The 15455-nt window shown below is 49.9% G+C and overlaps 1 protein-coding gene across 6 annotated transcripts in view; it reads left to right on the top strand.

Annotated features, from left to right (window-relative positions):
- Positions 1-15455, top strand: part of SIPA1L3 (signal induced proliferation associated 1 like 3) — a 225285-nt gene that overhangs the window by 79439 nt on the left and 130391 nt on the right. For all 6 annotated transcript variants that reach the window (XM_045786053.2, XM_045786088.2, XM_087870714.1 and 3 more), the window contains exon 2: positions 8157-8224. The gene's annotated coding sequence lies outside the window, so the exon portion shown is untranslated. The remainder of the gene's footprint in view (positions 1-8156; positions 8225-15455) is intronic.

A 15455-nucleotide genomic window follows, 5' to 3' on the forward strand; every position in this document is an offset into this window, starting at 1 on the left:
AGCTAAAATCCACCTGGGTTTCCTGAATGGTACTTCTCACCATTTGCGCTCAAAAATGTATTTGTGTGCCTGTTTATTTTCTGTCCCCCGTTCTAGACTGTAAGACCTGTAAGGACAGGAACTGTGCCTGCCTTTATCTACCGTGTCCAGCACCCTACCATGCACAGTGTCCAGCGTACAGTAGTGCTTAATAATTGCTGAATGAATGACTCAGTAGATGTTCCATAGTTCTTATTTTACCTCCTCGTAAGGCAAAATGGTGGTAACCCTGTTGTGTGGGAAATTCTGCATCTAGCTTTCTGCCTGGTGTTGAGGAGAGATCAAGGGTCCTCTAAAGCCTGAGGGCATGTTACATGGTGGCAGGTTTCTAGAGGGATTTCTCTGGTGTAGAAGGCTGTCCCACTGGCCATCTGCTGCATAAGGCCAGAGTATCATTTGAAAGTACACTTGGCTGCCAGTTGCAGAGACTAGAAAGGACACCAGTATAAAATCCATGGAAGATGGTTTCTCTCATATGTAAAATGTCCAGAGTTTGGCAGCCCGGGGCTGGTGTGGCAACTCCATGGGATCCTTCTATCTTTCTGCTTCACCATCCCCAGCAGATGGCCTTCATCCATAAGGTGGCATCACGGTCTAGTAGGACCCCTGGAGTCAAACCAGTGAGTTGAATCCAGGTGGGAATTGGGGTGGGGGAATGGGCACAAAAGTGTAGTCCAGCTCCAGGTCTCTAGTAAGGAATTTTCCTGCAAGTCCCACCTCTTATTGGCCGCCCCTAGCTGCAGGGCAGGTCGGGAGATGTAGTATTAACCGAGTACCTGGAGAAGAAAGGGAAGAATGGCTGCTGGGTGGGCAGCCAGTACCCAGTAGGTCCATTTCCTACCCACAGGACCCTGAGCCCTGGAGAACAGTGCCTTTCTTTGCAGAGAGGAGGGTTTTGAAGCTTTTCATGGGCCTTCAGTGTAAAATATTCGCCATGTCACCAGCAGTAAGGAAATGTAATGTTAGCTCACCTTTATTGAACACTCACGACATGATAGGTTCTGCTCTAAATATTTTTTCATGGAGTAATTTTCGTAGTGCTCACAACACCCCTATTATTATCCCCATTTTATAGGTGAGCAAACTGAGGCACAGATAGGTTGAGTAACAACCCTACGTGTTCTCGCTGCTAATGTTTTTTTCATTCTTCCCTTTCAGTATATTATGAACAAGAGGATTAACAAATAAAGCCTGACCTATTTTGGTAGAGTGACCACTGTTCTATCTTCCATCTGATTAGCTGAGATCTGGGGAGCGCTTTGTGGAAAAGCACCCAGCAGTCAGCCACATTGACAGGCTGTTTTTATGGAGTGCAGGAAGGGGCTTAACTGTTGGCACATCCAGCAAACGGCTGGTGACAGGAGGAAAAAGGATCCACAAGCTATGCAGGATTTCCCCAGCCTGTGAGCCTGGGGCCAGCAGAGCACAGTGTCATTGTGCCAGTGCGCTGGGCTTGGCCCCTAGAATCACAGTCTCCCTGACGGCTCTTAGACGTCCATAGGGAGAAAGAAAACTGTTCGAAATTCAGGTCCCGTGAGAATTAGTTCAGACACCACGTTCTCTCTTGATGCCTGTGATCAGTCATGCTTAGTGGAAATCTCTGATTCCCAAAGTTTATCCCTGAGCCAAGTCCTTTTGGAGACACCTTCAGATCCATGTTAGTGGCTGTTCACTCTCTCCAGGGGGATGGCACTGCATGGGGCTGCCAGAGCCCAGCTGTGGCAAGGTAAAGTTTTAGTTAGGCGTGCATGCGGCTGCAAGTAGTGGTCTAAAGGAGAGTTGTCGTTTCAATATGAAAGATGTGTCAAATGACATGTGGTTCAATGGCTTGGCAGACGGCAGTGAACACCAGCACTGGTCTGGCTGCTGAACCCACCTTCCCTGGGGGGCTGGGGCATCCAGAGAGTTCAGTCCTTCTGTGTTGGGAGACTGGTGTTCTGGGGACAAATGGGACTCTCTCAAATCCAAGTGTCACCTCCACATTACAAGCTGGAACAAGGCAGACAGGGGAGGGGACAAAGGACTGTGGGAATGAGTCTGACCCTTTCTATGAGGAGAACACACACTCTCCTCGAACCGCTGAAGGGGATTCACCTCCACCCACATGAAGATATGCTCCTGTGTTATCTTCTAGACACACTTAGATTTTTCCTTTTGCAGTTGGTCTTTGATCCATCTGAAATGGCTGTCTGGATGTGGAATCCGCTGGCTTTCGAGGCGGAGCCCGTACTCTGAACTGCAGTGTTTGGGAACTGGCTTTGTGGGTGGTTCTGGAGCCAGACCTACTGGGTTCAAATCCTGGTGGATTTGTGCCATCCACTTGCTATAGGATCTTGGGCAAGTTACCTCTCTGTGCCTCAGTTCGCTGCTTGGTTAAAATGGGGATGCTACTAGACCCACTTTCAGGGCTGTTACAAGGGTTAAATGGGTTGATAGTTAACTGAACACAGCGCCTGGCATGTCATCAAATCAAAGCAAAAACCTCGTGTTTCAGGCCAGAGTGAGAATTTGCAAGGCCACAGTGGGTCTGGGAACTCGGCAGGGAATCCCAGACCCCAGCCAGTGGGGAAGTGAAGTGTGTCACTGAGGTTACGGTCTCTTCCTCTTTACAAGAAATTGCCAACCGCTCTCTCAAATTGTCTCTTCCTATGTATGCTCCCACCTGCAGTGACAGAGAGTTCCCCTTAGTCTGTGGCTTCAGTACGTTTGGTGGTGGCAGAGCCTGACATTCTGGCCAGGCTGCTGTGCATGAAATGGTCACACGAAGCTGCTTTCCCTCAGCAGTTTCTCTGCAGAGGTCTGTCTTATGTCGCTCTTCCACGGAGTCGCTTGGGCAAGGCTGGAGGCAGGACAGCCACAGGGCCCCCTGACACAGTGATGTCCTGTATCCTGATGTTTCCCTTCAGTGGCGGGGGCGGGGTAGGGGAAGGAGGGACAGGAAACAAGGACATAAGACCCTCCAAGTCAGTGCCCCAACCTCAGGCATTATCTGCGGACTGAATCAATCAACGAAAGAACTAGCACTAAGTCGTTAGTGTGTTATTAATAGAATATAGGTCATAAGAGAAAACATGATTAATTGCAAGATGATCTCAGCGGCTGCCATACAGTATAGCAGTTGAGGACCTAGATTTTCCCAAGGCAGAAGTCTTTGCACATAGCAGCTTTTCTTTGTTGGCAGGTGGGTAGAAGCCGTTGAATGAACAGATATTTTCCTAAATCACTCTTTCAAAGATGGAGTGAGGATGGGTATAATGGGAATCTTCTCTAAATGAAGCATGATTGAACCACTTTATTAATAGGTGGGTCGGTCCCTGATGCCACAATGTGAATCTCTGATGAAGTCTAGAAAGGAGAAGGCAACTTGTAGCAAATGGCCCCAGCGAGCCAGGTTCCCCTGTGAGCCACTTACACGATGAGCTGCACAGAGGAGAAAGGTCTGGCTGCCCCCATCAGCGCTTGGTCAGGAGAGGGCGTGCGTGTGGCCAGGCCCTCTTAGAGGTTGGATGAACATTGCCCAGGGTTGTGTGTCCTGCTCCAAGACAGAAAGCGCGAGAGAAAGCTGCCATCTCTGGGTGCAGGGAGAGAAAAGAGCGTGTGGGCATGGTGCTAGCCTTTGGGGCTAGTAATCCCACCCCCCAGAAGAGCAGGTACCAACAGTCAGAATCTCTGACCCGTCCGATTAGCGACCGCTTCTTCACGTGGTCTTTGGGGAGGGCCGAGCAAAGGGGGATGGAGAGATGTAAGCGGATGTAATGCCTGCTTTGGAAGATTTCAGTGAGGATCAAAACCAAGGTCAGTACCACGTAAGTACTTTGAAATGTCACAGGAGACTGGTTTTCTCTGTGTTACTGTGGAGTGGCAGAACTTCGGTCAGATACTTCCCTGAAAGTCCAATTTTTAAAGCAGAAAAAAGTGGAGCTGCTGTTGGTAAATGAGGGTGTGGGGGCCTGCAGCCTCACCCACTGCCTCTCCTTCCCTCTGCAGTGTCTGCCCGAGGACTGTACCTCCTGGGGGCTCTGGAAGGGCCTGGCTCTGCCTCCAGCTAGCCCTGTGCCCCAAACAAGTCACGTGAGCTTTCTGAACCTCAGTTTCCTTATCCATCAAGTGGACAGTTCAGACTATATCAGAATGTTCTTCTCCCAGTTCCTATGGACAGGGGCTTCAGAGAGGCCTTTGACATTTTTGAAACATAGTGTTTTGTGTTTTTGTTTTCTTTTCTTTTCTTTTCTGGAGAGACATGACATAGTTTTGTTTTGTCAGCTTAGAAAGGATCGCATTCACCAAAGCACAAGGAATGCGCTATTGATTTCTGAGGTTCCCTTCCGGTTCCGTCAGTCAGTTATTTCTGTTGTAAATGACAGAATCTTCCAGCTCAAACTGGCTGAAGCTGCAAAGGGAAGTTAATGGCTTTGGGACCCGAAAGTCCCAGGGCTGCCCCACTGGAGTCAGTCACTCAGGTGTTGTCAGGAACGCACCCTTCTCCACTTCCGGGCTCTGCCTCTCTCAGCATTGACTTCATTCTCCGGTGCCCCCCACCTCCCAGGTGGCAGAGAGCCCTCAGCAGACCGCCTTCCATCCCATGCCCTCCACCCAGTACCTCCAGCACTCTTTCCAGGGCCTGCACTGATTGGCCCTGCTTGGACCTTGTGTCTCTCCCAGAGCCAATCACTGTGGCCGAGGCGAAGAACCAGTCAGGCTGGGACTCAGGCCAGGATACCCTCTCACCCACAGGTGCTGTCATTTGGAATTCTGTTTCTTGGTGTAAACTCTGGGAGACGAGATGCGTGGCCCTGTGAGCGTAGCCTGTGTGACAGACAGGTGGGCCAGCTGGGCTGTGGCTCTGGCAGGTGTGCTGGGATTGTTGAGGCAACTGCAAGGCCATCCTTCTTCCCCAGGTGGTGTGAGGAGGGGCTCTGGGAGCTCTGGGGTCCTGGCTGAATTGCTGGCCCTGTAGCCCACTTTTGCTGCCGTTGCCCCAACCCCTCATCATCCTCCCCTCTGCTGCAGCCCCTCCCATGGATGAGGGACCCCGTACTGATGGACATGACAGCTCCCACGGCAACACGTCACTGCCATTGTGCCTTTAAAGAGCCACATACCTCACTCTAGAGAAATGAAGGGGGAGAATGAAAGTGGCAGAAAAGCAATTTCCACTGTCATTTAAAAGGCAGCTATTAAAATTTTACAGGAGCTTTATTGCAGGGGTTTCCCGATCATCCCAGGAATTTTTTTTTTTTTTAATGGGAAGTCTGGTGATAAAGGAAAATGTTCAGGGTGCTTCTGATTCTCTCCTGCCCTGCGAAGCATCTTAAAAACCACGATTGTCAGGGCTTCATAGACCAGTGTAGGGAAAGCAACAACCCAAGAGACCATTTCTGAGCTTTTAAAGAATATGTGTTTTTCTGTTTGGTGTTTCTATGTATAGTAACTGTATCTGATTTTATTTTGTGCTTTTCTAAATGGCTTGGTAGTGAGCTAGGGGAATTGTCGAGAACTGCACTCAGCTCTGCCCTTCTGTGTTAATCGAGTCATTTGGTTTTGTGGACAAATGGAAATTCAGGTCAGCCTGCTTAAGTATCAAAGGAAGTGTTTGAACTCAAGGCCTGGGACGTTCTGTACTGAATGGCTTCAGGTGTGGCTAGATCCAGAGCCTCACAGGCAGTGGCCAGAGCCCCGTTTCCTTCTGCTTCCTGGCTGTGTATCCCCTGTGTTCAGTTAGGCTGTGAGGCAGCTCCATGTATATATCCAGCCGGCTAAGCAGCGCCCCTGGAGAAAGAAACCATCTCTTTTCCCTGTAGTCCCCAGACACATCCTGAGGCTGCTGTTTATTGAATCTAATCACCTTGGCTTCAATGCTAGGGCTACCCGAGCCATCTCTGAGGCCAGGAGCAGGGAAGAGGAGGTTCAGTGGCTTTATTGGCCTGGCCTGGATCGTATGACCAGCCCTTCCCCTTCCCTGCCAACTCATGGTGGAGGTGGGGGGCATTCCCACAGGAATTCCAGGTGCTGAGGGGGAAAGGTAAGGTTCAGGGGACTGAGAAAGCGAGACGAATGCAGGGTGGGCCCAAACTGCCAGTTCTCAGGACCCCTTCCCATATGAGTCACAAGGGTCTGAATCTGCCCCCGCGCTCACCATTTACCTTCCCGGGGAGCCTGATGCTCTACCTTCACCCTGTCTGGCGTCTGGCTTCGGGATTCCTAATCTCAGGTCTGTGGACCCTTCATCCAAGGACGAAATTCAGAGGACCGTGAGGTTGACCGGGGTGGGGAGGGGGGTTACATCTTTATCTCCTCTACCTTCTGAAATTTAGCATTTCCCTTCCTTGCCAGTGAGGGCCACAAGCCACATTGTACTGGCAGTGACTATGACTTTGTCACCACGAGACAGTAAAAATATTTCCATATCACATTACAATTGTTGCAGATATTGCAAAATATCATTTACACTCATCTGTTTCTAAATTACTCTAGTTATTGGACCCACCGCTAGGATCTCGTAATTTAAAGCATTTATAAAGAAGCATGAATATTACTGTATCTCAGGTTAGGTTTTTTTAGGGTTTTTTTTTTTTTTTAACAGATCCTTTGATATCTGAGTATAATTGGGTTCCTTTATAACCTTGTGTATTGTATTTTGTACACTTAAAAACATGATTCTGAGGAGGAGTCCACACTCTAGCAGGCTGCCAACAGGGGTCTGTGGCATGAAAAAGGCTAAGAAGCCCTTTTGGCTTCTCCTGGACCCTCTGGGGGCAAGATTATTGAAGATAACCTGATTCCTAGATTCTGGGAAGTTGGCTGGCTGCTTGCTAGTTTCCTTCCTGGACGCTTCCTTGAGGAGCTGGCTGGAGTTTGAGCTCGGCCTTGGTGTTTGGGTAGCATTCAGACATTGTGGTATTGGGGAGGTGGAGCTGGGAGGCATTTCCAGCCTGTAGTTAGCTCTCTCTTCGTTGACCGCCATGACCGTTGGCCTAGCCAAGTGGTCAGGAGTGGGCCTTGAAGCCACGCTGCCTGGGTTCATCCAGCTATAATATACTTCTGACTGGCTGGGCAGCCTCAGCCAATGGGTTCTTTACCCCCTCTGCGCCTCAGTTCCCTCCTCCGCACCATGGATGAAATCATAGTGTCTATTTTGTAGGGTTGTTGAGAGAGTGAAATGAATCAGTATGTGTCTGCTAGGGCAGAGCCTGGCACGTAGGGTGTGAGAGTCATTAATTTAATGGCCTAACCTAGAACCTTATAGGAAGGTTCTAGATTATCCCCTCAGATCTCATCTTCCTGCCTTCGTAAGTAAGTACCTGGCCTAAACTGAAATGTGAGGGTGAACAATATGGACAATGGCTGCTCAGCCTGGAGACATTCATTCATCCATAAAATATCCATTCAAATATGAACAACCCTACTAAATATTCAAAAACATAAATTAATAATATAAAGTTTTCATGAACTATCCATTCACATATGAACAATCATACTAAATATTTTAAAACATAAATTAATAATATAAAGTTACAAGTCAGGACGAGTGCTATTTCTCGCCACTCCTCTGCTCACAGTTGTCTGAAGGAAATATCCTCATAATGGCCTTCCATCTGCCCCTGTCACCTCCCTGCCCTCACCTCCCTCCACTTGTCCCCTCACTCACCCTGCGCCAGGCACACAGGCCTCCCGCTACTCCTAAGATGCTCCATACACATAGTATGCCTCAGGTCCTTGGCACTGGCCATTCATTCCCATGGCCTGGAAGGCTCTTGCCCCAATAGTCACACAGTTTGTGGTCCTCCTGCACTGAAGTGTCTGCCCTCTCCTCAGGCCTTCTCTGACAGTATGGGAAGCAGCAGGCCCATCATTCTGTTCACCCTGCTTCGTTTCCTTCAAGACACTCACCATTCCCTGACTCCACATTATTTGTTTATTGCCTTTTCCCCTCCTGGAATGTCTACTCTCTGACATTCCATTTTAATGTATATTTACTCACTGGTATACCCTTGGTGCCTAGCACAGAGCAGGTATTCAATAAGTATTTGTTGAGGGAATGAATTTGTGACTGACAAATTGGAGCAGGAAGGCTCAGGTTGGCCAAAGACATAACCTTGCGTTGTTCTTCTCCATAGATGCACAGTCTTTGACATCGGCTCTCCTGGGACCCTCAAGCAGCACTAGTGTCCGGAACATACGGAGGGTGAGTAGAGTGTGGCTCTTTGTTTGCTTAAATTGTGCAGCTAGGACACATAGGCCTCTGTTATTTTTAAAAACTACTTGAAAAAGTATCAAGGGGAAAATGGAAGTCTCCTTCACTGTCCTGCACGTCACCGGCAAGCCTGATGTCCTCCCCTCGGAGATAATGACATCAGCAGTTGCGGGGCGGGGGTGTCCTGCCAAATCTCTTCCCGCACATGAACAGCCCTCCTTGTGCAGAGACACACTTACATGCTTTGCAGTACGAAGAGGGAAGAGGCCATGCTCTGTGTGGGAGCCTCCACAGCACGTTTCCCACTGTCCCCAGCAACGGGGGAGCTTGGAGATCTTTGTTCATAGCATCCGTTGGTATATCACACTTTTTTTAAAATTCAGTTTTAATTTCAATTTTAACTCCATTTACTTTTTAAAATTTACATAGAATAAAATTCCCTCTTCGGTATCCAGTCTTTGGGTTTAAGCAAATGCATTCAGCTGTGTATCTGCCAAATACCCGTGATGGAAAGATCTCGAGCATATTATAATTAGGTTTCTGGGGGTTTTGCTAGTGAACATCCTCTTTGTTCCTTTGGCGTAGACTAAGTGGTGTTGCAGTTGGTAGTGGGGCATTCATAAAAGGGGACACCAACCTTTATTGGCAGGATGCAGTCAGGGTGCTTGGGAGCAGTGGGAGTGAGGGTATCGTTTGATCGTCGAAGCCCCAAATGACCCTCCCAGTATGGAAAGTGGAGACCAGAAGATTTTAGCATCCAGACTCTGCACACAGGTAGTGTTGTTGGCTCAGTTGCAGGGACCAGGGAGTCAAACTTTGGGAACTGAGCAAATCTGGGCAGGTACTTCTCCCTTGCCTGTTTGTTGGGTCTCTTCATATTCCTTCATCCTGGCGTAAGGCTCTGCCCACGTACCTGGAGTGTGTTTGTGGGACAGTCTCAAGGGGCCACATTTCCATCAAAGAATGCTTCTTAGCACAATTCTTTATTAACTTTTTTATTTTGGGGTGCCTGGGTGGCTCGGTCAGTTAAGTGTCTGCCTTCGGCTCAGGTCATCATCTCAGGGTCCTGGGATCGAGCCCTGAGTCTACTCTCTGCTCAGTGGGGAGTCTGCTTTTCCCTCTCTCTCTCAAATAAATAAATAGAGTCTTTAGAAGAACAAAACTTTTTTATTTTGAAGGAATTTTAGATTTTAAAAAAGTTACAGGAAGCATACGGAAAGATCACATATTGACCCTTCACCCAGCGTCCCCTCACGTTACCGTCTTATGCACCTTGGCACGATTACCAGAACCAGGAAACGAGCACTGGTATGATGAACTCAATCACAGGGTTTAGTCATGTTTTGCTTCTTTTCCACCGACGACCCTCCTCTATGCCAGGATCCTCCTCAGGATGCCACACCGTGTGTGGCTGCTCTGTCTCCTTCATATCCTCCAGGCTGTAATGGTTCCTCAGTCTTCCCTGTGTTGCCTGACCATAACAAGAAATATGCATTTAAACCCCGACTGTGATGTTCTAGGCCCTGGGGCCTCCAAGAATGAACAAAAGAGAATCCTTTCCCTACAGGAACCAACTTTCTCCTGGAGAATAAAACAACAGACAGGCAAACAAGTGAACGGAGGAGAAGTCGGGTGGGGTTAAGAACTACAGTGATGAGTAAAGCAGGAAGCAGGCTGCCTGGGAGGAACAGGGGCGATTTTAGGCCAGGTAATCCGGGAAGGCCTCTCTGAGGAGGCCCCGAATGGACGTAGTAAGGCAGGTGCCCAACCTAATTCTTCCACCGGCCAGAGGGAGATCTAAACCAATTATTTCACTTGGGAACGGGGTTTCGGGAGTCCTGGCAAATAAGACAACGTGTCCCCTCTCCGAGGGGCAGCCCCTACTTAGCTCTCGCCCTCTGTTCCCCTGTGAAAATGCCGAGCATTGCCAGATCTTTTCTTTCCCCCGATAGAAGGCAAAAATGAAGAATTCTTGCTAGTCCAATGAATCCAAATTATGCTACATCAGATAATTCGCAGTGATTTGTAGATGAACATATTTTGTTTACATTGTATTTGTTACTAGTTATTAAGTTATTTTTGCAGCAACGATGCCAGCTTTTCATTTTGGTAGTACCACAGTTTCCATTTTAAATGTATATTTAAGTTTAAAAATGAATTGGTTTACCAGGTCGCCTGGCTGGCTCAATCGGGAGAGTTGTGCATTTCTTGATCTCGGGGTCATGAGGTCGAGCCCCACACTGGGTACAGAGATGACTTAAAAATGAAATTTTAAAAATGAAAATGAAGTAGCTTAAAGAACGTAGTAAGTGAATAATTGCCCAGATGGGACTAGATGCAGCTGAAAAGGAAGAGCAGAATATGGCCTCGGAGGCTTCATAAGCACTAATCAAGCCCAGTTTCCCACACTTTCCCCTCTAGGGCAGAGGTTCTCGCCCAGGGACCCAAACGGGAGGATGGCAAACTATTACTGTGGACTTGTGTCCTGAGCCATTTGTGTTACGGTGGGTGCATCAGCCAGGAATGCTTTTAGCTGCAAGAACAGAAAACCCAGCCCACGGCGGTTTAAACAAATGAGGATTGATTTCTCTCCCATAACAATGAATCCAGAGGTACTTGGCCGGGAGGTTAGTTCAGAGGCTGCATGGTGTCCGGCCTGGAGCTTCTTGGATTCACTCGGCCTTCCCCTCAAGGTCGCAAGGTTGCTGCTGTGGCTCCAGCCAGGCCGAGGAGGGGAAGGTTAACCCCAGCAGCAAGTGTTTTCCAGTCATGAACTGCTTGAGGATTTCCCCCCCAAAACCCCACCAGAAGATTCCACTTACATCTCACTGACCAGAAATGTGTCAGGTGGCCTCCCCTTGCTCCCAGGAGGGTGGGAAATTTCATTGAGCTTTTCAGCCTCTCCTGGGGAAGAAGCCAGGGGAAAAGGGACTTGAGAATGTCAGTAGGGTTAGCCAGCCAACAGTGTCTGGCTCCACAGGGGAAGAAAAACAATAGTCATTAACATGAATGAGTCCTGACTCTGCACCCAGCCCTTCCCTGAGCACTCTGTGTGCACAAGATCATTCCCCTCCTGCACTCACCCTGTGAAGTCCCTGCTGTGATCTCCCCCACAGTAATGACTTGGAAACTGAGGCACAGAGTGATGAAGCTACTTACCAAGTAGAGGAGCTGGGGTGGGGACCTTTGCAGTCTATCTCCAAATCCTTCGCTCTTGGCACTGGGCTTTTTTACTTCATAAGAGGTCCTGGGGTCCCAGACTGCTGCCTCTGTGACCTCGGTTTAAATCCTCCCACCTGGGGAGGAACGGGGCTGTATATTTTGCTTTGGGGATGCTTCAGTCATTCCAGAGCTTTCTCGTGAATCACATCCGCGCTGCGTTAACTACCTCTCCCTGGTTCCGGTCCAGTCCTGGTGAGTAGCACCAACCCCACGCCTTCTTTCTGGCTTGCAGGTCGATGTCTGAGAAGACCTCTCCCGGCCTCCCCTTCCTGTGCTTTTAACTCCTCTTCCTAGAATGAGGCTCCGGCCTTGTTTCCTTTCTTGGGGTTCTGCTGGCCGATTCAACACACACTTAACACGCGCCTCCTCTGTGCCCAGCCCTGTAGTGTGGTGGTGTGGAGAGGCTGCCTCATGGCGGGGGGGACCCTGCACTTGTGGGGCTCCTCATCTGGTGAGGGAAGCAGGCCCTCAGTGGCAGTGACCCCCCAGAGCGGGCGGTGGGCCGCCAGAGGAGGTGCCGAGCCAGCCCAGAGGTCAGATGGGCATTCTGGAAGCAGCTTTGGGCCTTAGAGGAGGAAGAGACTCATCAAGGAGCAGTTTCTCCTTCTCCATGTCCCCTTTCTTCAGTGAAACTGCCCCTACAGCTCTTCTTTCTGAATCTCCACCCCTTCCTCTGTAAAATGAGGGGTTGGGACTTGGGTCACCATCCATCCGTCTCACAAACATGGGGCAGTTCCCACTTCCCGGTCCGGTGCTGTGCCCTAGGCTTACCAGATGCCCTCCTGGAGAGAGAGTATTTGGGGAGAGCTCTGTAGGTAGACAGCCTGGAGTGATGAGAGTTCTAATACAGGAAGCCACAGGGCTGCGGAAATTCAGGGGACACCAAACCCTGTCTCGGGGTTTTGGGGCGGGCTTCTTGAAATAAAAATGGCGAAATCAAAAATGGTTTGCCGTGGTTGCCAAGAGCACAGGCTCCAGAGTCCGGCTAAGCCCAGGGTAGGGAGTGCCACCCAGGAACCTCCTAACCCTTGAGAATTGGAGTGATTGTGGATCTCATACTTAGAGTAGTGCCTGGCACCAAGTAGTTACATGGTAGACAAGGGGTGGAGGTGATGGTGGGTGGCCATGGCTTACACGCATTAGCCTTTACTGCGCGTCAGGGGTTGGGCAGCTTCATCTCCGGCCTGTAAGATAATAAGCAGTCGCTGGTGCCATTATGACAATTTATTTACTAAATATGAGTGTTTATCTTGCATCCAGCCCCAAGCTGGATATAACAGCTCCATGCTCTGGAAGTGGGGCTTGTACAGCCGAGGCCTGGGCCAGCAATCTCATGGGAGCAGAGCAGATCCTCTCTGGTGTGTGTCGGAAACCTACTGCTGTTGGCTTCCCAGTCCTTTTCCAACTCACTAATCCCGGGGCCTTTCAGCACTGGCCGCTAGTGTGTGGGCTGCCCTTGACCTCTGTGGGCAGAACGCATGGATGCTCTGCTCAGCCCATCAGCCGAATCCCAAATTAGACCTGACAGTGTGATTTATTCTCTGGGATGGAGCCGGGAGGGCAGAGCCCCAGTGGGTGATTCCGCGGGAAGGTTGTCAGCCCGAATTAGCCCAGGCCCTTTCCTGCAGCCGTGCTGCTTCAGCTTCCTCTAGCTAATCGGGTTTTCCAGGCCACAGCTGGCTTCTGAGCAGCCTCCTCCCGTCCCCAGGGGCTGAGACTTCGGCCGTGATCCCTAAGGAGCTGTGTTTGATGAGGGCCCCCCAGGCAGGCTCTGTCTGGGGGGGGGGGGGTGTCCGGGTCCTTTCATCCCTCACATCAGGAATTGAAAGTGGCGATTCCCCCAGAGATGAGTTATTCCATCCCCTTTTTCTCTCTTCCCTTCAGGGGTTCAGTTCTGGCAACCAGAGGCCACACCGCCTTGCACCTCACCTCCCATCTGTGGTCACGATTGTTTCTGCAGTCTAGCTGCCTCTATTCACAGGAATGCTAGTGAGAAGCAGGATTCTGCTGCCGTAACAGGTTGACCCTGGAATCCTGAAGTTGAACCCAACAGATATCATTTCCTTACTCATGACACCAGGCAGGTCAGGTCGGGGGTACTTTCTTTATATTGTACCTCAGAGACACAGGTCGATGGGGGCTCCCATCTTGAAGCCTCACGCCTAGAACACGTAGCTTCCAGGGTCATTACAGCAGGACAGGGAACGAGAGAGTCACATAGCAGCACTTAGATGCCAAGGCCCAGAGTGACACAGTTCATTCAGTTCCCTTCACACCCAGCACGTGTTGAATGGGCCCGCCTCACAGCAGGAGCTAGAAAGGTATTCAGTGAGCAGTAAGTGTCCTGCCCACAGTAGTCAGGTGTGGGATTTATTAAGCACCTTCTGTGTGCCAGGCCCTCTAGGGGTTTGGAAATACATAGAGGTCCCCACCTTCCTGGAACTCATAGTTCAGGGGAGGAAACCAGCTGTGTGATTGAATCTGTGCTAAGTGGCCCAATGGCGGGACCATGAGGGCATATCCAAGGGAGGCCTGATGTGTTTTGAGGGGTCAGGAGATGTCTGTTGTAAGGACTGACACTTGAGGGGAAGCCAGAGGGATGAGAAGACCTTAGTGGAATGTGAGGGAGCATTCCCATTAGAGGGAACAGCATCTGCGGAGTCCTGGACTGGGAAGAGCTTGGCTCTGCGAAGGAGCTAGAAGGCCAGTGGAACTGCAGGGTGACAACGGGGAGACGTTGGGAGGAGTTGGGCATTTGGAACACATACCTTGTGGAGCTGTTGCAAGAACTGAGCTCAGTCATTGTTTCAGCAAATACCGGGTCCCTGCTCTTTGGCAGGAAGTGTTTCAGGTACTAGGGACAGAGCGGTAAACAGGACAGACAAATGTCCCCGCTGTTGTAGAGCCGGCAAGATGAAGAAATAAGGTGATTTTACCCGGGAAAATGAGTATGACCCATAAATACGGTACTTTCACAGAGGGGAGAGCGTGGATACTTTTGGCTACAAGTAACAGAAAACTCCATTTGTGCCAGCGTAGGCTGTCGGAATGGGTGGGCTCCCCAACTCCCAAGTCCAGGGGTTCTTTGGGCTGCCTTGTGGGCCCGTGACTTGGTGGCTCCACAGAGGCATCAGGGACCCGGGTTCATTCTGACGCAGCCCTGCCATCCCTGACACTGCCTTCACTTTAAGGCAGACCCGTCCGCAGTCCTAGTGTGGCACCTAGGGACACTGGGCGGTCTCCATTGGAAGCAGCTTTTTCAAACTCGGTGTGCCCCAGGGACCTCCACTAGCTCACTTTTGTGGCTAATGAATTGTAGGGGCAGTGGGAGGGCAGGGAGGAGGCTGCTGCCATTGTCCAGATGGGAGACCATGGAGAACAGGACCAAGGTGGGGCAAGGAGGGGGAAAATGGGGGGCAGGTTAGGAGGTGGAGTGGACAGGGCTTGCTAATGGCACGGCTGCTCCAAAGAAGGAATGCTGAGCAGACAGACAGACACAGACTCATACAGATGTCCACCTTGCGCTGTGGCTTCTTCCTGTAAAAGTCATGGTCCACAGTCGCATTTTACAGGCTCAGAAATCGTACAGGCAAGAACCCTGCTTCTTTGGCTATGGGAACTTTTTACTTTCTAAAAGACACTTAGTAACATGTTCCACAAAAAGATTGGAAAATTTTTGCTTCCATGCTTCTCCTCCTCACTGCGTATTAGAGTCATGTGGGGAGTTTTAAGAAACCCCGAGGCCTAGGCCCCACCCCAGACCAGTTCATTAGAATCACCAGGGTGGGACCAGGCGTGGGATGTTTTTCTTTTAAAGCTCCCCAGATGTTTCCAGGGTGCGGCCAAGGGTGAGAGCTACTACTTTATCGTGTCCTTGGGTGAGCTTCAGATTTATAAAGCTGTATTGTTTGCATCTCTGATTATCAAATACTTACATGTTGTTTAAAAATAAAAAAAAAGAAAGAAAGAAATCAGAGTACCCAGAATCCTCCAAGACAAT

This window comes from Ursus americanus, chromosome 21 (assembly GCF_024610735.1).
Source record: "Ursus americanus isolate L20-20 chromosome 21, mUrsAme1.1.p, whole genome shotgun sequence".
Classification (NCBI taxonomy): domain Eukaryota; kingdom Metazoa; phylum Chordata; class Mammalia; order Carnivora; family Ursidae; genus Ursus; species Ursus americanus.